The sequence below is a fragment of the Hyaena hyaena genome, unplaced genomic scaffold (assembly GCF_003009895.1).
Source record: "Hyaena hyaena isolate Hyena2069 unplaced genomic scaffold, ASM300989v1 scaffold_18, whole genome shotgun sequence".
Classification (NCBI taxonomy): Eukaryota; Metazoa; Chordata; class Mammalia; order Carnivora; family Hyaenidae; genus Hyaena; species Hyaena hyaena.
In genome coordinates, this window is record NW_024080649.1 from 3,836,214 (window position 1) to 3,857,126 (window position 20,913).

The following is a 20,913-nucleotide window of genomic DNA, read 5'->3' on the forward strand; positions in this document are numbered from 1 at the left end:
AAAAATGAAGGCTTAATTACCACTGGTTTTGCATGATAGATTAGCACCAACCTGAAGTGGATGGTTTTAGTTTTACAAATATACTCAAGGATAGCTTGGCCTCAGCTTGTAAAGTTTATCTCATCAAGGTTGACTTGACTCATCACCATTACTGAATGCCCAACCTGAAGGCTGTAGCCCCCAATATGGTACCATACTCCAGGGAGATTAGCCAGATACCTAACATACTAAACTGTAATATCATGGAGCTAAACTATTTTGAATTTGAATTTGCTTTTTCTTGCCTGCTGTGATTAGCCAGCCCCACCATCCTTAGATCCATTAAAGGCTTAATCTTCAAGCATGGTGTTCCATACCACGTAGTTCCTGAACATGAACTCACTTTACATCAAAAGAAGTAGGGCAATAGGTATAGCATGTGAGATTCATGTTATCTCCCAGAAGCTGCAGTGGAGTTTGTGAAATACAGTTTTTAGCTTTGTATCACCTGGAGTCCAGGAAAGCATAAAGAAGAAGGTAGGAATGGATACTAAGGGTCAATCAACATTTTCTGAATTAGTATAAATACCCAGAATGGTGGAATGGCCCACCAAAGACTGTTAGAGCTTCAGATCAGAGACTACTTTGTGAGGTTGAGGTGCTGTCATATGGGATACAACATGTACTTTGAATTAGTGATCAACGTGTGATTCTGTGTCTGTCCTATTGAGAATATGTAAGTTTGGGAACCAAGGGGGAGGAAAAAATAATAATACCTCTCGTAGGTTCAGCTAATGACCCACTCACAATAGCTTTACTTCCTGTGTCACTTGTTTATGCCTGGAAATAAAAATCACTTCAAGTGTATTCGGCAGAAAGGGCTTTAATGTGGGTAATTAGGTGCTTATGAAATCATTGGAAGGCTGAAAGAATGAGTATCAGGAGTCATTTTAGGAATAATGGATTTCAAAAAAAATCCCTCTTATAGCCACAATTCTGGAATCGGGTAGTTGAAATGAAGAACTGACTGGAACGGTGAATGCTTATCAACTATATGTGGAACATTTCTCAGCTCAGAAACTCTGCTGCTTGAGAGGCTTAGTACCCAAAGAAAGATGGCTTTCATCAGGGAAATGGCAACTATTCATTGAATTCAGGCTGAGCCAACCCACCCAGTTATTTCAGACTTATGCCACTTGATAAATATGTAAAAAAGAGTTTAGGGTGGACATGGGAGATTGTTGCTGTCAATAGGTTGCTGCACGGATCCGAGGGGATGCTTTGTGGCACCATCTTGTACTGCTTCAGTGAGATACATTAATAAAAGACTATATTAATATCTCAAATCCTTCAGGACTGAAAGTTTAGATCATTTCATTGGGTAAAGAAACCTGGTCAGCAAAGAAACGAGTGAAATTGGACCTGGAAGGAGGTGTGGAGGAAGGAAGTAAAAAATATCAGGAATAGCATCATGTCCATTTGCAGAGAACTGTAACATCTGCCATATTTTCATATCTGTTATGATGTCTCGTGTATTTTTGTAGCTTAAATTTTCTTCTTTTTCTCTCCTTTTCTTACTATCATTTATATGTATGATTTATATATATATATAACCACTATGTATAGGCAATTATATATATAGGCCATTATATATACATAATACACATATTATTTGTATTTGTATATCTGTCTTTTGTATGTTAGTGATTAACTTTATGGTTTAGTCTATAGGTTATAGAATATTAGAAAGTGACAGTATTAGAGAAGATCTTGGACTTGGAGCTGGATGCATTTAACTTAAAGGTCTTTGGATTGCTCACTGTTGGAGGAGAGAAGGTGTGTTTTTAGATGGAATGGCTGTATTATGTTAGGCAAGAGCTCCTTTTTGTGTGTGTAAGGGGGGTTAAATGAGGAAAGAAAATGTAGGTTGATGTGGAACAAACAGTGGTCTTTAAGGGAACATTTGTCATCCATTTTGGCCACTCAATATCTGAACTTCCTTCCTTGTTTTGGGTACTCCCTTATCTTAGGAGTCTTGTTGTGGGCACTGTCTACCACTTTCTGGAATTGCTGAAAATACCAGTTATTTGCTTTTCTTATCCCACATCCCCTTTGGCTCTCTGGCAGCAGGGTTGCAAGCACATACTCCAAGCTCTAGGAGCAGCTGCCTTCGAGTGACAGGGAAGGCATACCCTCAAAGGCACCTCCCTATAGGGCAGTGGCTACAGAAAGACTATGTTGCTGGGACAGCATTGGTGCGGGATCAATGAGACCATCCGTGTTCCTGCATGTGTTCTTGAGTGCTCATCAGGGACAGTTGGCATGTCCCCCCTCTACTCATTCTGAGGCATGGTAATTGGGAAGCTTTTTGTCTGTGTTGCCCCAAATCTAGGTCTCCTGCCTTCCTGGAAATTCTGTGCATTACTCATTATCCCTTTTCTTTTTAATCCTTTTTCTTTTTAATACTTTTTCCTTTTTCTTTCTTTAACCTATTCAACGATATAATACAAAGAGCACTGGGTTTGTAGACAGGAGACTGGTTTGGAAGCAGGGCATACTACCTAGTGGTATGACCTGGGGTATATTTAACTTCTGAGAGCCACAGATTTTTTTAATCTGTAAAATGGGAATAAAAATTCCCATCTCAACCATGTAGTACAAAGACCATGTGAGCTAATACTTGTGAAGGTTCTTAGACCTGTGCCTGGCATATCTTGTTTTTATTATTGTTTTTGTTTTTAAATAAGCAGCACGATGGGAAGATTCAGTGTTTGAGCACAGAGTAACTGTGCTGTTGTTATACTGTAGGACTATATTTAATATTGCTTTCATTAAAATGTCCTGGAAAAGAATGTTTTTTTGCTTGCTCCTGAGAGTGCACAAAGTAATAGAGTTATAATTTCCAATTCTGAATGCAAGTGTTTTTTACTTTTCATTCAAGCATTTCCACTGCACATAGTTCACATTTCTGAGGGTTATCTTGGGAACTGCAGATAGCAAAATGTGCCTTTATGTCTGATTGCTGTTAGAAGGTTTAATAAAGTTGGTGAATATATTAACAGGTATGCCATTTACGGTGAAAAGCAGCTTGCTTATTTGTCAATTAAATTATCTTTACAAAGGCATAGTATACATAGAAAGTAAAAATAAGTTACACATCTATATAACCATCACTTAACTGAAGCCTCTTGTATAATTCTCCCCATATCCTTTCTCTGTTTTCCTTCTGGAAGTATGCATAAAAGTGCTTGGAATTATATACAACAAACTTAGAAGCAGGAATCAGGTGGTGCTTTCACTTTTTTTCAGCTCTTTGTAGTTTGAATTTTTTTTAGGAGTACATTTTTTTCAATTAGGAAAATAATACACTAAAAATGAAAAAGGATCCTATTAATTGCATTGGAGCAGAAGACACTAATGAATTAAAAAAATAAATATAGCAGACTTGCTTAAAAACAACAACAACTACAAAAAAACAACCCTGAGATTTCAGAAGCCTCTTAGCCAAAATCTATTTAGACAATTTTTAGTGTATCTGGCTTAATTGTTCTCTGCGACTGGTAGTGATTAAAAGGGTGGGCTTTGCATCCGTTGGGTCTAGTTTCAAACCCAGCTCCAACACGGACTAGCTCTGTCATAACACATTATGACTACCTCAACACATTATGACTACCTCGTGTAAACTCCTTTGTACCTTAGTTTCCACATCTATAAAACATGGATAGTTACAGAATCAACCTCACAAGATGATCGTGAGGATTTGATGTATAATTACTAAGGACAATGGTGTAACGATAGTATGTATGCATATACAAGAAGTGGGATTATGTCAAATGTAATCAGTCCTAATCTATCACATTGATAGATGATAATGTCCTCACACTCCTGTTCTCTAAATTTGCTCTTGTAAAAACTCTTAATACATGGAGAAATCTTCCTGGTCTTCTGATTTACTTACCCAGTTTTTAGCAGTTGGTATTCTGCTCTTCACTGCCTTTTTTAAAGTCATCACCCATCCTTTTTTTTTAAATCTAGATTTTGAAATATTCATTCTTGTTTTCAAGTAGTTTCTTCTCCCCCTTATCCTTTCTTCCTTTTCTCTAGTCTTTTCTTGTTTTAATGATAAAATAGCCTCTTTAATGCCGTTAACATTAGAATGAAATAGCTGTTTAAGGAAATAGCCTCTTTCCTGCGTTAACAATGGATCTGACATCTTAGTTTTTCTTCTATTTCAATTTGCTCTTACTCTTCATGTGTTCAGTAGCTTTTCCATATTGCCCAATTCCTTAAAATTAAGATCTGTAGAGTATGTACTGATTCCCCCAAACTGATTATGCCTTAAACTGACGAGAAGGCTTTATTAAAAATACAGATGCCTCTATCTTATTCCTGAAGATTGTCATTTGGAAACTGTGTTATAAGACCCAGGAATCCTACTTTTGAAAATAAGTATTCAATACTTTGACACCATTGTTACATATAGACTAATATTTGGGAAACCTTGACTTCGATTGCTCAGTATGTATAGCTAGTAAAACTCAAGTTGCCTGGAGTTGTATATTTATTCTCGTTACTTTTTCTTAATAGCATTCTCTCTAAGCGTAGTAGTTGGTGTGTTATCGGTAGGCCTTCCTTTACTCATCCACAAGCAACAAGAGCCAACCATCAGGCATTTCTTCTCTGAATTTAAAGTTGACTATAATGGGCTTTTTTAATACTATAACTATATGCATTAAAAATATATATATTTGGATTTAGATATTTAATTTATATGTATATATATTTAGATTTCAATATGTTAGTTACTTTATGTTGATTTGTTACTGTTACATAAGCTAATAATTAAGACTTAATTTGCCTCTGAACATAGTTTTAGGTACACCTTATAAGTTGCTATAGTATTATTGTTACTATTTCCTAAATAATCTGTGAGTGGTTTGGCTTAGGAGAGCCTAAAAAGTGTTCAGGTTGTTGAAGGTTTTTGTTTTGTTTATGCTTAAAGATTTATTATACTGTAGAATGATAATGGAGCTTGCTGCCTGTATAATTTTTACTATTTTGAGTTTAGCCAATATTTCTTTTTAGGTAATACATGGTAAAATAATATGAATGTTCTATGGATATAAAAATATTGGCTTAGTATAAATAATCTTATGTATTGTTATTTATAGTTTGACTAATCTGTCACATTTATGCTGTGACATTTCTTGAGTGTTTGTTACTTTTCCTTTATTTCTTTTAGATTTGTTTTTCTGTTCCAGGGCAATGTTATTCCATGTATAAAAGTTAATAGTTGTTAGAATTACATTATATTTTTATATCTTGTAATATATTTATGCCCTCTTTATTCATTTAATGCTGGGCCTTCATTTTTGCTTTTACTGATACTAATATAAGAACTATCACTTTCTTTTGGTTTATATTAGTCTATTATATTTTTGTCCGTCCGTTTATTTTTCAACTTTCTGTGTCACTTTGTAAATCCTGAGGCAATTTTTAAATCTAAGAATTTTTGTCCATAATAGGGGTGTTTAACTTATTTATATTGATTATAATTATTAGGATAATCGATATTACTCTTCTTTCAAAGAAATATTTCCTTTTTGAAATGTATTTTTGCTGTCTCTTGTCCTTTCAACTATAAACTGTGCATTCTTTGCTTCTATTTTTGTTAGTCTTTTGGAAACTATACATCCTGATTTTAATTTTCTAAATGGTGCCTATTCTCTTTCTAAAGCATGTATTATTAATTTTTTTCCAGTTTTCAAAGCTGACTGAAATAATAGCTTAAAACACTAAATGGCAGAATTCTACAGGAACTATTGGGGAAAACAACACCCGTTGCTGCCTCTGAGAGCAGCGGTAGGAAACAACTTGAGTTTTTGTGTAGACTTGTATTTTGGACTAGTTAAACCATATAGCATTAAAAAATATCTTTTTAAAAATCATAATGTATCTGCTCCTAGGATAGCCATACCATGTTGCTTTGCTCTAAGTGAATAAAAATGTAGTGGAGCTAGAAAAGATTCGAGGAAAGAAAATGAATACAAAATCAGTTGAGAGGCTTCCAAAGAAAGCCAAATTTTAAAATAATATATAAAAATAAAATAAAATATTAGATTTAGAGTTTCAGACAGGATAGAACTCTGAACCACAGGAAGCTGCCTTAATATGAATTTGTAATTGTTTTTTAACATAATGAATTTTTCAAAATGTTTTAAATTTATTTAAAAAATCAAATACAGGCCTGTCTCTTTGGCCTGCAATAACAGTGATATAATTGTCCCTTTGACCAAAGAGATGGAGATTAGTGGGGATCATTTTTATTATCTTGTTGCTTTGAACCATGCCCTGGCTAAAATACTTGAATTGGAGGTAGTCTTTTGAGTTAGAAGAGATCAAAATGGTTCAGATGTTCACCAAATCTGTCACTCTTCTTTCAGTTATATTCACTTTATACAGTTTAGAATTATTTATGATTTTCTTGGATGCCCAAAGCCCACATTTCTGCCTTGGAGGTGGTAGGGAATAACACAAATAAAGACATAGAACAAAAGAGAGAGAAAAACTTAAAGGAGCCTACTGAAAAAGTAAGAGAAATGGAGAACTGATTAGCGGTAGGCCTGTCAATCACTTTGGTATGGCTTATAATGAGAATCCGGTAGGTGATCCGATGAAGTTTCCCCAGAACTTTTCATTAGGCCAGATAAGTGAGATGGTTGACCTGGTGGTTTGGGGAAGCAAAAATGACTAATATAAGAATGTGTGTCCATTGTAAGATCATAATTGACTGTGATATTTTGCATATAGAGGAAGACCCACTGAAAAGCTTGGGTTCTACAACTTACTGGTATCTTCATCCCTGCAAGAGTTCCTTTAAAAAAGAAGTTGAGAAAGCATTATGCTCATGTCAAGCATTTGGTCAACAGCACAATGTAGCCGTGGCGCAATATTACTAAGTAGATTACGTTGTCAAATGGTGTATTCTTTAAAAAGTATTCATTTTCCAACAACAGTAGGTGAGGATCATCTGATGAGATGACTCTTTAAATTATATCTTAAATTAGGAATTTACCTGGCCAAGGAATTCTGAATATTTGGTAAATTCATTTAAAAGCAATTATGTGGAGCATTGGTACATTAGTCACTGTGAAGAAAACCATTTATAAAACTTGTTCAGCAATAGTTTTTCATATTTTAGAGAAAAATGTGGAACAACTATGACCTCTCTGGAATGTAGCCCAGGAGAAAGAAAGCAGACATATGGAAGAGTTTCAGGATATTTATTCCCCATTCACAAACAACACATTTTTTTCAAGTTAAAAAGGTCTGACTATGTCTGTGTGTTTTTTGGCATTCTACACCTTTCCCTAGTAGCTGATGAGTTACATAACTTCTGTCTGCTCCAGTTCTGTATCACAAAGGGTGTAGCAGGAAGATGGGATCGTGGTTCTCATACATGGATATCAGTTCATAAGGGAAACAGCCACATGCCAGAAAGCTTTGAAGGTCAAGCTGTTTGCATTGTGTCCATTCTCTTTTTTCTTGTCCCGTTGGTGAGATATTTATAAGAGCAAGTAGGTTATGTGGTGACTTACCATGGTGTTCTCAGGGAATGCACTGTGTTTTGTTCAGTCTTAGGTTAATCAAGAAAGCCATTCTAATGGAACTTGACAAGGTAGACAGAACTGTTTTATGACTGATGAGATTTTTAAAAAATTGAACTGTGATTTTTCTGGGGGCAATAATAGCAAGGGATAGTTGTGTCTTAAAATCTTAAGAGACAAAGGAGGGTTTGCAAGCAACCAAATGAACACAGATTTGAAGTGAATGAGAAGAGAGAAAACCAGAATGACTGCAAGTGTTTTGCAGGTCTCAGAGCATGCGTACTTATTTATGGTCCATTGTTTGTGACATGGCATATGATGTCACCCGGTACTGGGCCCTGGAGGGAAACCTAAGTGTACCCAATGTTAACCATGGTGAGATGGACTTTGCCAAAAGTTTAAAGAGAAACACATGATCCCTGGATTGTTCTAGTATCTAATTAGATACTGAGTAGTGGGAATGTTGAATAACAAGAGCAGGAAAAAAACCTGGCATGTCTTTTGTTGAAATTCAATCCTCTTGTTCCCCCCTCCGCACATTCTCTGCAAGAGTCTGAAAACTTTTCAATCACATTTTTTTAAGGATGCAGTGAATTTTATCACAATTTTGTCAATCAAAACCACATGTGCTTGCTCTACTGATGACAGAGAATAACAGAATCATATTTGTTAAGACCAAAACTCAGGTAATAAATAAGTGGGGTACAATGTGAAATCTAATGTTCTTTAAAAGAAACAATGAACATTACCGACAAATTTTATTTGTAGAGTAAAATGAACTATTTGGAGAGAAAACCATATGAAAGTTGCACTTGTGACTCAATGACCTTTTTTTACCCTTAATCAGACCAATTCTATTTTTCTGACTTGAGATCATAATAAGGACTCTACTTCAAACTGCCCAGCATCATTGTGATATAGATTAAACTCCACAAGTGTGGGTTATGGTCATGACCATGTTTTACAGCAAAGATTGGCAAACTACAGTCTGTAGGCAGATCTAGCCTTGTACTTGTTTTTGTGAATAAAGAGTTACTAGATCACAGCTATGCCCATTTATTGACATGACACCTGTGGCTGCTTTCATGGTACATTGGTAGAGCTGAGTGGTTGTGGAAGAGACCAAGTGGGTCACAAAGCCTAAAATACTTATCATCTGACCTTTTACTGAAATAAGTTATTAGCTGATCTTTTAGATGATCAAGAATATTCAGACAAAATACAATCAGAATAACTAATTCCTGGGGAACAAGGAATAAGAGTTGTGGTCTTTTAAGAAACATTTCCTTCAGCTTCTCGGGCTATGATTTTGTTATGTTTTTAGTGGTATAAGGCCTGTGTGTGTGACAAAGGCCATTCCACTCAAAGATCTCCATTCTCTGTCACTGGAATTGTTAACTCTTGGGTTTGGCTTTGGCACGGGGCCACAAGTTCTCTATCTTCCCCCTCACTGAGAACAGCTTGGCCACAGCCTAAATGCATGGTAGCCGCTTTAGGAGTGTGGAAGCTTCAAGTTTGTCCTTTGATATCATCACCGTAGAATGTTTTGTCCTAACATTTGGGTCCCAGGATAGTTAAAGGGCCAATCATTGCCTTGCCTTTAGAAAGTGATGAATGTGAGAGTGTCATTTTGCCTGTTTTTATTTTTAGCTTTGGAACCCGTTTGATTTCAGGAATGCTATCAATTTTAATATGATTGCACAAAGAGAACAAAAGAAATGTAATCATATCTTGAACAAGATCTTTGATCACTTAATTGATGAATTAAAGACTCTCAAATGCTGTGCACCAGGCGGAATGCTTCAGATTTACCGGTAATTTTAGAAGTCCTTTGTTATTAGTTCCTTATTTCCAGCCATCCCACAAAAGGTATTTCAAAATGTATATGAAAGTCAGAGCCAAGCTGCCTCTCTTCTCCAACAGCTACAGAGCTCCAGGGAACTTTTCTAGGAAGGCAATGTCAGGATATTTGGAAAGATTAATTCATCTTTAGGTGATAGGAACCAGGTTCTGTCCATTTGAAGGGAAAGAAAAGAAGGGGGAGGTGGACAAAAATGAGACACTAGGAAAAAAATATAGGCTACATTACTAGAGAAAATAACCATTAAATGTGTAAGGCCTGTGGGCCTTTGCTTAAAAGAAATCAGGCTGGGGGGCAGTTAGGAATTTGAATGGTAATATAAAAGGTCTCTACTCTGATTTGGTATTTTCAGGTGATTAATGCTCTCTACTGTCCCTTGCATCATTGTTGGTAAGTATGGAGATGGTAATAATTTTAGCAGGCTGGTTTTATTTTGTGTGTAGCTTATCTAACAAAGTGGAGATAGCAGTTTCTCAGCAACTTCTTCCAGCTTTAACTTGTTTGTATGTCTGAACTGCAGAACATCTTTTGAGCTTACCTCTGCCACTCAGAAAACAAGCCAAATCTCTCGTGTCCAGGAAATCCCTGGATACTGGACGTTGCTGGTGCCTGTGTGCTTTGTAGCATCAAGAGTGAAGGGGAAGCAAAGTGGTGAGCCATCATGCATCTTGGAGGCAGTGTAATAGAAACAGAGTTCTTTGTTGTACAAATTCCTATGGCTAGTGCATTGAAATATTTTTTACATGGGGGCCAAATTTAAATTTAAGTAAATCTAAAGTCGGCACCTGATTTTAGGGAGGCAGTAGAGAGAACTGTGAGCCAGAGGCTTGTTGGATTCTGCACAGATATTTTATCAGTCCATATTTATACTCTCTATTTATGACTTACAGAATATATGAATGATCACAGTTGCCAGTGGGAGAGATATACAGCAAAGCTTCTTAGACCATTTTCTTGGAGAGGTTTATGAAATAGGCTATTTTGATATTAGAAAGGAAAAAAACAATTAGATGAACATGGCATACCTGGATGTCCCTGAAAGAGTTAGGCCTCAGCTGGAAATTTGAGTTTAGTTTTGGGGATCACATCTTAAAATGTATATTACACATGAGAATATGTCAAGAACAGCTAAGTGGACTTGAAAGGATGTATTCATTCATTCTGTGGAGATTTTGGATATTTATCATGTGCCACCCACTGTATTAGCCACTGGAAATACAACAGTAAAAGACAGATATTGAACCTACTTTCATGGAGCTTAGTCTAAAGGGGAAAATAGTTAAATATGCAAATCAGCTAGTTAACTAACTCCTGAAGGAGCTGTGATAAGCACTGGGGTGGGGGGGGGGAAGTAGTTCCTAATTTAGGAAGAATGTCAGAGACATTGTCTTTAGGGAAATAATACTTAAATAGAGGACTGAAGGATGGAGAGGAACAGGTTGAGGAACAGTCTAGTAGAGGGCAACAGTACTCAGATGGGAAGAAATTTACCATGTGCTAGGAACTGACCACAGGCTATTGTCACTATAATACAGCAAATGAGGTGGGAGAGAGAGAATGTGGTGGCATCAGAGGGGAAGGGATTGGATCAAGGACCAGGGGTAGGAGGTTGAAATTTTTTGAGTGTCCCAGGTTTCAAGCAAGGGAACAATATGATATACTTTACATTTTAGGTAGATTGTTTTTGGCTCTCATATGAAGAATGGCCAAAAGAGGGGTGAACATGGAAGAGGGAAGAGGGCAATTAGGAGACTTCATAAGCTCAGGCTGGAAATGATCATAAAAGCTTGGAGGAAAAAACTTGTATGAATTCATGTACACTAAAAGGAAAATTAGCAGCTCTTGTGTTGGATTGGAGGCTAGGGTGAGGGATAATCAGAAATCAAACATGACTTTCAGGTGACTACCATTTGTTCAGATGGAGAAGAATAAGGAAGAACATGTCTGAGGAGTAGAGTAGAGGAAATAAAGAGGTATGACTGGAGGAACTGGCGGTGTTTCTTCTGGGAAGAAGAAAACTCTGGAGAAGGTGAAGTGCTTCGTGGTTCCACTTTAAATCATTGGTTCTTACTTCTTGTGGGGGAGGTCACAGATAATTTTAGAATATGTTGACAGCTGAGGATTCTCTGTAAGACAAAGGGATTGTATATCCAACATTTCATATGATTTTAAGAGCTCCAGGGACCACTCAAAGCTGACCTGGGGATTATTCATAGACCCTAGCTTTTAAAAACCCTTCCTTTAATATGTGAAGGCCTACCTATATAAAGGGCATTGGACTATTATCACCATTGATCATTAGACATTCTGGATTATAGGTGGTGTTGTATCCAAGAAACCTTTGCCTCATCCAGCATCGTGAAGATTTACTCCTCTGTTTTCTTCTGAGGATTTTACTAGCTTTAGCTCTTATTTAGGTCTGTGATCCATTTTGAGTTAATTTTTTTTTTTTTTGGTCTAGTGTGAAGTAGAGATCCAACTTCATTCCTTTTTATGTGGCTCTCGATTGTCCCAGCACCATTTTTTTGGAAAGACTACTATTTCCCCATTAATTTATTTTGACACTCTTATCAGAAATCAATTGATCATAAATGTCAGGATTTATTTTTGGACTCTAAACTCTGTTTCATTGATCCACATGACTGTATTTATGTCAGTATCACACCATCTTGATTACTAAAGCATTGTAACAAGAAATCAGGAAGTAAGAGTCCCCAGCTTTGTTCTTTTTCAACATCATTTTGCCTATTCTGAATTTTTTGCTCTTCCATAGGAATTTTAGCATCAGTTTGTAAATTTCTACAAAAAGCTAACTGGGATTTTGATAGAGAGAGAGTTTAACTTGTAGATCACCTTAGTGTGAATATTGCTATCTTTGCAGTGTAGTCTTCTGCTTAATGAACATGGAATATCTTTCCATTTATTTAGGTCTTCCTTTGTTTCTTTTAGCACTGCTTTGTAGTTTTCCATCTGTAAGCTTTGTGTTTCTTTTATTATATTTATTTGTATTTTTTCTTTTTAATGCTATTACAAATGGAATTTCCTTAATCTTCATTTTCATAATCTTCATTTCAAGTGTATGGAATAACAATTAATTTTATTATATTGATCTTGTATCCTGCCATCTTGCCGACTTTATTAGTGCTAATATTTTTATAGTGGTTACCTTAGGTTTTTCTATATACAAGATCATATCATCTGTGAATAGAGACAGTTTTACTTCATTTCAAATCACATGCTGTTTCTTTTTCTTGCCCAATTGCCTTGTGTTAACAAGGCAACATTCCATTAAAATGTTGAATGGAAGTGATAGCAGACACCTTTGTTGTGTTCCTGATCTTTTCTAGATGTCCTTCATTAGGTTGATAAAACTCCCTTTAATTTATTCATATCATGAAAGTGTGTTAGATTTGGTAAATGCTTTTTCTGCTTATATTGAGATGATTATTTTCTTAAAAAATATTTTTTTTTAAGAGCGAGAGTATGAGTGGGAGACGGGCATAGGGAGAGAATCTCAAGCAGGCCTCATGCTCAGTGTGGAGCCCAGTATAGGACTCAATCCCATGACACTGGTATCATGACCTGAGTGAAATCAAGAGTTGGATGCTCAGCCAACTGAGCTACCTAGGTGTCCCTTAGATGATTATTTTTTGTTCTTTATTCTGTTAATGTATATTACATTAATTGATTTTTAGATTTTGAATCAACCTTGTGTTCTTGGGGTAAATCCTACTTGGTCATGGTGTATATTTGTATATATTGCTAGATGTGATTTTTTATGTATTCATATTTTGTTGGGAATTTTTATATCTATAATGGATAATGGTCTATAATTTTTTTCCTTGTTACATTTTGGTTTTGTTTTCAGAGTAATAGCAGCCTCACTGAATTTATTTGTTCCTTCTTATATGTTTTGAAAGAGTTTGTGAAAGATTGGTATTCTTTTTTGAATGTTTGGTATAATTCATCAGTGAGACCATCTGGGCCTGGACTTCTTTTCGGAAAGTTTTGATATTATTAGTGGGATCTTGTTACTTTTTAGGGCTATATAGAGTTTTTTAAATGTCTTCTTGAATATGTTTTGGTAATTTGTGTCTTTTTAGGAATCTGTCCTTTTAATTTTTTTTAATGTTTATTTATTTTTGAGAGAGCATGAGCAGGGGCAGAGAAAGAGGGGGACACAGAATCTGAAGTGGGCTCCGTGCTGACAGCAGAGAACCTGATCTGGGCTTAAACTCATGAACCATGAGATCATGACCTGGTTTGAAGTCAGATGCTCAACTGACTGAATCACCAGGTGCCTTGGCATCCATACCTTTCACCTAAGCCTTCTAATTTGTCAGTATACAGCTGTTCATAGTATTCCCTTAAAATCTTTTTCCCCCTCAAGGTTGGTAGCAATGTCTAATGTCATTGCTGATTTTAATAATTGTATCTTCTCTTTTTTTCTTTCTTGGGTACTCTAGCTTAATTTTGTTGATCTTTTCAAACAAACAACTTTTGGTTTAGTTTTATTTTTTCTATTTTTCCTATATTTTATTTAAACATTTTTTTAGTCTAATGTTTACTATTTCTTGCCTTTTGTTAGGTTTCAGTTTAGTTTGCTCTTCTTCTAGTTTCCTTTCCCTTACCACCCTTCTAGTTTCTTTTTTAAACAATTTTTTAAAAGTGTTTTTATTTATTTCTGAGAGAGAGACAGAGAACAGGAGGGGGGTCAGAGAGAGAGAGAGAGAGAGAGAGAGAGAGAGAGAGAGAGAAAGGGAGATACAGAATCTGAAGCAGGCTCCAGGCTCTGAGCTAGCTGTCAGCACAAAGGCTGAAGTAGGGCTTGAACCCACAAACCGTGAGATCATGACCTGAACCGAAGTCAGACGCTTAACCAACTGAGCTACCCAGGCACCCCCCTTCTAGTTTCTTAAAATGGAGGATTGATCTTTCTTCCTTGGGTGCCTGGGTGGCTTAGCTAAGCATCTAACTCTTGATCTTGGCTTAGGTCATGGTCTCACAGTTTTGTGGGTTCAAGCCTTACACTGGGCTATGCACTGCCAGTGGGGAGCCTGCTTGGGATTTTCAATCTCTCTCTTTCTCTCTTTCTCTTCCCTGCTCATGTTTTTGTGCTCTCTCTCTCTCTCTCAAAAATAAAAATAAAACTTTAACAAAAAATATTTTTCTTCCTTTATAGGTATTGACAACTATAAATTTCCTTCTGAATATTGCTTTAGATGCATCCCATAAATTTTGGTATGTTGTGTTTTTGTTTTCATTTATCTCAGAGTAGTTTCTAATTTACTTTGTGATTTCTTCTTTGACCCATTGATTATTTAGGAATATGCTGTTTAATTTTCACATGGTTGTAAATTCCCCAAATTTTCCTTCTGTTAAGGATTAATTGCCCTGTGGTCACAGAATATACTATATGTGATTTCAGTCTTTTAAAACTTAACTTGTTTTATGGCCTAGCATGCCATTTATCTTGGAAAATGTTCCATGTGTGCTTAAGAAGAACGTGTATTCTGCTGTTTGGTGGAGTGTTCTAGAGATGGTTGTTAGGTAAAATTGGTTTATGGTGTTGTTTAAAAATCTGTGTTTATAGATTTTTTTATCCATAATTGAAAATGGGGTATTAAAATTTTCTCTATTGTATTTGAATTGCCTATTTTATCCTCAGTTCTATAAAATTAAAGTTTTGCATCATGTATTTTGGGGCATTTGTTGTTAGGTGCATGTATTGTTAAAATTGTTATATATTCATGATAGAGTGATTTTTGTTACATCGTTGTGAAATGCCCTGTATCACGAGTTGCATTTTTTTTGTTTTAAAGTCACTTTTGTCTAATATTAATATAGCCGTTGCAGTTCTTTTATTGTTGCTGTTTGTAGGATTTTTTTTTCTATCATTTTACCTTCAATCTGTTTGTATCTTTCAACCTAGTGTCTATCCTACAGACGACATATAGGTGATACTGTTTTTTTTTACTCCAACAGTCCCTGCCTTTCAGTTGGATTGTTTAATCCATTCACACTTAGTGTTGTTATTGATATGGTTGGAATTACATCTGCTATTTTGTTTTTTGTTTTCTACATGTCTCATGTGCATTTTTTTCCCTATCCCTCCTTACTGTATTCTTTTGTATTAGTTACTTTCTATGTCACATTTTCATCCCACTAGAGATTTTCAAGTTATATTTATTTGAGTTACTTTGTTAGTAGTGGTTCTAGGGTTTACAATGACACATTTTAAGTTATCAGAATCTATATTTGATTTATACTGACTTTGTACAATGAAATCTAAAAGCTTTACTCCTTTATTGCTAAATTCCCTCTTCTTTTTTTGGGGGGGGGCTATTGTTTTACACGTTATGTCTGTACATATTACAAACATAACAGTGCATTGTTAAAATTACCATATTTTAATCCTCTAAAGAAAGTGAGAGAAGAAAGGAGAACTTCTTTTAGTGTTTCTAGTAGGTCTTTTTGCAGCAGATTACTTGGGATAATTTTCTGTTCATCCAGGAATATCTTGTTCATCTTCATTTTTGAAGTATAGTTTTGCTAAATATAAGGGTTTTGGCTGATAGTTGTTTACTATCAGTGCCTAGAATAAGTGATACTACTGCCTTTTGGCCTATACTGTTTGTAATGAGTAGTTTGCTCTTAATTATATGGGGGTTCCTTTTTACGTGATAAATTATTTTTTCCATTACATATATATCGGTGTGTGTAATAGTGTCCCACATTTCTCTAAGGTTCTCTTCATGATCTTTGTTCCCTATTTTTTTTCTGGTCTTCAGATTGCATGATTTCTGTTAATAGCTCTTCAAGTTTGCAGATTTTTTTCTTTCACCAGCTATACTCTTGAACCATCTAGTGAATATTTCATTTGGGTTATTATATTTTTCAACTCCAGATTTTCTTTGTAATAGTATCTTCTTCTTTATTGATATTCTTCATTTTATATGTTTGTCTTCTTAACGTCTAATTCTTTAATAGTGGTTTCCTTTAGTTTTTGAACGTATTTGTAATAGTTGTTTTGAAGTCTTTGTCTGCATGGCCTACTGTCTAGGTTTCTTGAAAACAGCTCCCAGTCCAATCTTTTTCTGCCCTTCTTTGCTTATTGCTGGGCATAGTCCCTCTTCCTCCTTTCCATATTACCAGAGGAACATGGCTGCAGTGTGGGGTGGAATTTCAGTGAAGCTTTGAAGGTCCAAGAGGATAGTTATATCAGTGGATAATGAGCTGAAATTATATACTTAACTCTAACTCTTTTTCAGTGTTCTTTGGTCACCTGAGTATTTCTCATGGTCTGTCTGTTTTCCTCTATAAGCCCTAGTCACAGTGCTAACTTATTGCTACTTCCCATCACTGTCTCTGTCCTTTCTTGATTTCATTTTCCATATGTTCCTTTCTCCATTCTAGGTTTCCTTAATCCTGTCTCTTCTCCTGTGTACTTTGTTTTCCTTCCGGAGTGTTGATCTTTAAAAAACAATTGCAGTAAAATATACCTAACAGTTAACATTTTAACCATTTTTAAGTGTATAATTCATTGGCAATAAGTACATTTACAGTATTACACAACCATTACCACCAGGCATTTCCAGAAACTTTTCATCATCCCAAATAGTAACTCCATCCCCATTAAACAATAACTTTACATTCCTGCCTCCTAGTATCTGATACTAGTACCTATAGTATACTTCCTGGGTCTATGAATTTACCTATTCTAAGTATCTCATGTAAGTGGAATCATGTAATATTATTCCTTTTGTTTCTGGCTTATTTCACTTAGCATAAAGTCTTCAAGATTCATCCATATTGGAGTATGTATCAAATGTCCCTTCTTTTTAAGTCTGAATAGTATTCCATTGTATGCACATACCACTTTTATCTATTCATCTGTTGGTAGAAACTTGAGGTGTATCCACCTTTGGGCTATTATGAACAGTGCTGCAGTAAACATTGGTATGGAAGTATCTGTTTTCAGTCTCATCACTTTATTTGGATATATATCTAGAATTGGAATTGCTGGATCATATGGTAATTCTATGTTTATCTTTTTAAGAAGCTTCCAAACTTTTGTCCACAACAAATATACCATTTTACATTCCCACCAGTAATACATAAGACTTGAAACTGCTTTACATTCTTACCAACACTTATTTATTTACCATTCTTTTGATAATGTCCATCCTAATGGATGTAAAGTGTCCTGTCCACTTTTAATTCACCCTTTACTGCTGCCAATGAATGAATGAACAAATGAAGATTTCTTTTCTTTTATTATGATAAAGCAAATTTCCTAAGAGAAAAGGAAGAAGCTATTATAAATTTACCTACTTTTAAATTGTGAAATATTTCTAATGTACAGAAATGCATAAAAGATAATAAACTCATGTATTAACATCAGATGTATCAGATTTTTATCATTTTATCACATTTGTTTCATATTTTACTTTCATAATTTTCTTTGCCTTGAGGTGGACTTCTTACCTAACTAGTGGTTCCCTTTTTTTAAGCTAAATGAGATGATTAGAATATTTATTCTTCACCAAGTCCAGAGCACATGGCTGTTGTCAAGATACCATTTTTTAAAATATTTGTTTCTTTTAAATTCCTGTTCTATCATCTTTGATTCCAAAGGTATTTTCTTTCTTTCTTTCTTTCTTTTTTAATGTGTACCTACTTATTTGAGGGTGGGAGGAGGGAAAGAGGGAGAAAGAGAGAGAGAGAGAGAGAGAGAGACCATGAGCAGGGTAGGGCCAGAAATAGAGGAAGGCAGAGAAACCCAAGCACCTCCCACTGCCCGCCCAGAGCCAGATACAGGGCTCAATCTCATGAACTTGAGATCATGAGCTGAGCTGAAATTAAGAGTTGGAAGCTTAACTGACTGAACCACCCAGGCACCCCCAAAGGCATTTTTCCATGTTCAGAATGAAACGTTTCTTTACATTTAGCCAGATCCATTTGCAAATGTGTCTTTCCACATTTCCTAAGTTGCTTTCTAAAATATTATTATTACAGTCTCTTGTTAGTAGGTAACCTCAGGAGTTCCATTTTTCATGTGAGGAAACTGAGGTTTGGAGAAGGATAGAGGAAACATTAAATCAGCAGATGGAAGAGATTAGCATTAAAAAGGAGGACAAGACTATGACAGTCATTCTTTTTGGGAATTCTTCTCATTCTTCTTATACTTGCACTTGGATTCTAGGAAACATTACTACCATCATTTTGAGGATTTAAAGGAATCCTGTGAGATTGTATCTTTTTACAAGACTGAGGAAGTTCTAGTATTTTGTAAGCACTTTAAACAATAGAAAGAGTCTGAGGGGCAGTGTGAGGAGGCAACAACAAACATATTGGAGGACTGCAGACCACAGGGTTCATGGATTCTTTGGCACAGGTGATAAGCCAAAATGTTTGTAGGAAATAAAGTGTGTGAGTGTAAAGATGATGGCACAAGTTCCAGAACGAACATAAAGACGTAAGATGATAATGCTGATTAAAGAAATAAAAATTCACACTAAACTTACTTTTTCTCAGCTATGGAAATTAACAGTAGTCATATTTATTAAACAATTTTCAGTTTAAAACTATTTTATGTTCATTGTCTCATTTGATGACTACAATTATCCAGAAAAACACTTCCTGAATCCCAGTTTGAAGATTTTTTAAAAGAGGAAAAGCATTACTTTTCACTGGTCATTTGCTATGTGCCAGCCACTTTACAAAAATTATCTCATGTAATCATCACAACAACCATGAAACAGATACTACTATTGCCATTTAATGAATTAGGAGACTGGGGGTATAGGTGCTAAGTGACCAGTCTGGGGTTCAGAGAAAAGCAGAGAAAAGGGCCAATTCTCTTTCTACCATCAGTGTGAGCATCTAGAAAGTCTTACTCTAAAACTATACATCTCTGTTGTCCATTATGGTAGTCCATTAGTCACATGGGCCTCTTTAAATTTAATTAAAATCAAATAACATTAAAAATTATTTCCTCAGTCATACTAGCCACATTTCAGGTGCTGACTAGCCACATGTGGCTAGTAGCTATCATACTGGACAGTGCAGCTATGGAACATTGACATCATTGCAAAAGGTCTGTTGAATAGGGCTGCTAGAAAGACTGTGCCAAATGTCTAATACCTTTGTTAAAGGTATATATGGTAAAGAATGTAAAAAAAAAAAGGGAAGTCCAAAAAATGAGGTAGCAGAACAGAAAACAATACCAATGAACCTACTACTTGCTTTGTTCATGTGGGAGTGAGGCAAATTATAATTGAGTGTGTATACAGCAAGCAAGAATTAAAAAGAAAGGATCCCTTTATTTCACCATATAGAAAGTAGCAGAGGTTATGGGGAGGATGTATTGGTAAATGTGGTAGTTAGTGAATAAGTATTTGAGTGTCTGTAGGATGCTTAGTATTTTACTAGGTGCTTGAGGGTACATATTAAAAATAGACATGGTCTAGTGCACAGTTTGTGGATCCTATGATTTTTCAGAACTCACAGAAAAGCTGACAAAGAGTGGCCTCATGCACTGCACAAGAACCATGCAGATAAAAACCATTCATACAGTCAACACAGTCATACAGAATATTGGCTATTATTTTCTCCCTCAACAAATGTGGGAGATAGATTGCCTCAGGCAAAATAGTATTTTACACATGGTTTCCCAAAAGCCTTGTGCATATTTAGAGCTCTTCTCAAAATGTTTGCATTTGTTCTTCCAAAAAGAAATTTGCATGACATTTTAGAATTGCATTCTGTCTAGAAAGCAAATCCTGGCTTTTCATATTTAAATTCAAAGCTTTCTGATGTAAAATCTGCCAGGAAAATGTATGTTCCAAATTAGTTGTTAGAGCAGAGCAGACCTTTTTGGCCATTAAAATAATTTGGGGGGAAAATTCCTAACATCAGGCTATCCTTCTTTCTTGGTTGAGAAAACCATTGATGGTGACTCAAGGATCCATCTAGTTTTTGACTTACAGAAGTAGAGGCTGGATTCCATTTTGGTGGTGCTGCCCAGAGACAGTCATGTGCTGTTACTGGCTAGCCACTTGATGTCACAGTTAGTCCACATAAAAGCCCTTAGTAGAGTATTTGACAGTAGTAGCCAAAAAAATTTTTGAAAAAAAAAAATTTTGGTATTAAAGTAGTTGATTAATGTAATTAACAAAGATTGGTGGATTGTTAAGGTTGAACAAAAGAACTCTTGGTAATCCCTCAAATTCACCTCTCACACTGACTTCATTGGACATCATCATCAACGAGCATAAGAGCTTACAGCCATGAGCCTTTGAATTTCTCATTTTTGGGCCCAATTTTTCTTTTTCAGTTGTCTGTGAACAGTTGCTAAGCATCCTTCCTTTTACATCTCCGCAGCATGTTTTAAAAAATCCTAGCTCTTCCTACTTCTTTTCCTTCTTTTTTATACGGTACATTGTAGAGTACTGCCATAACAAA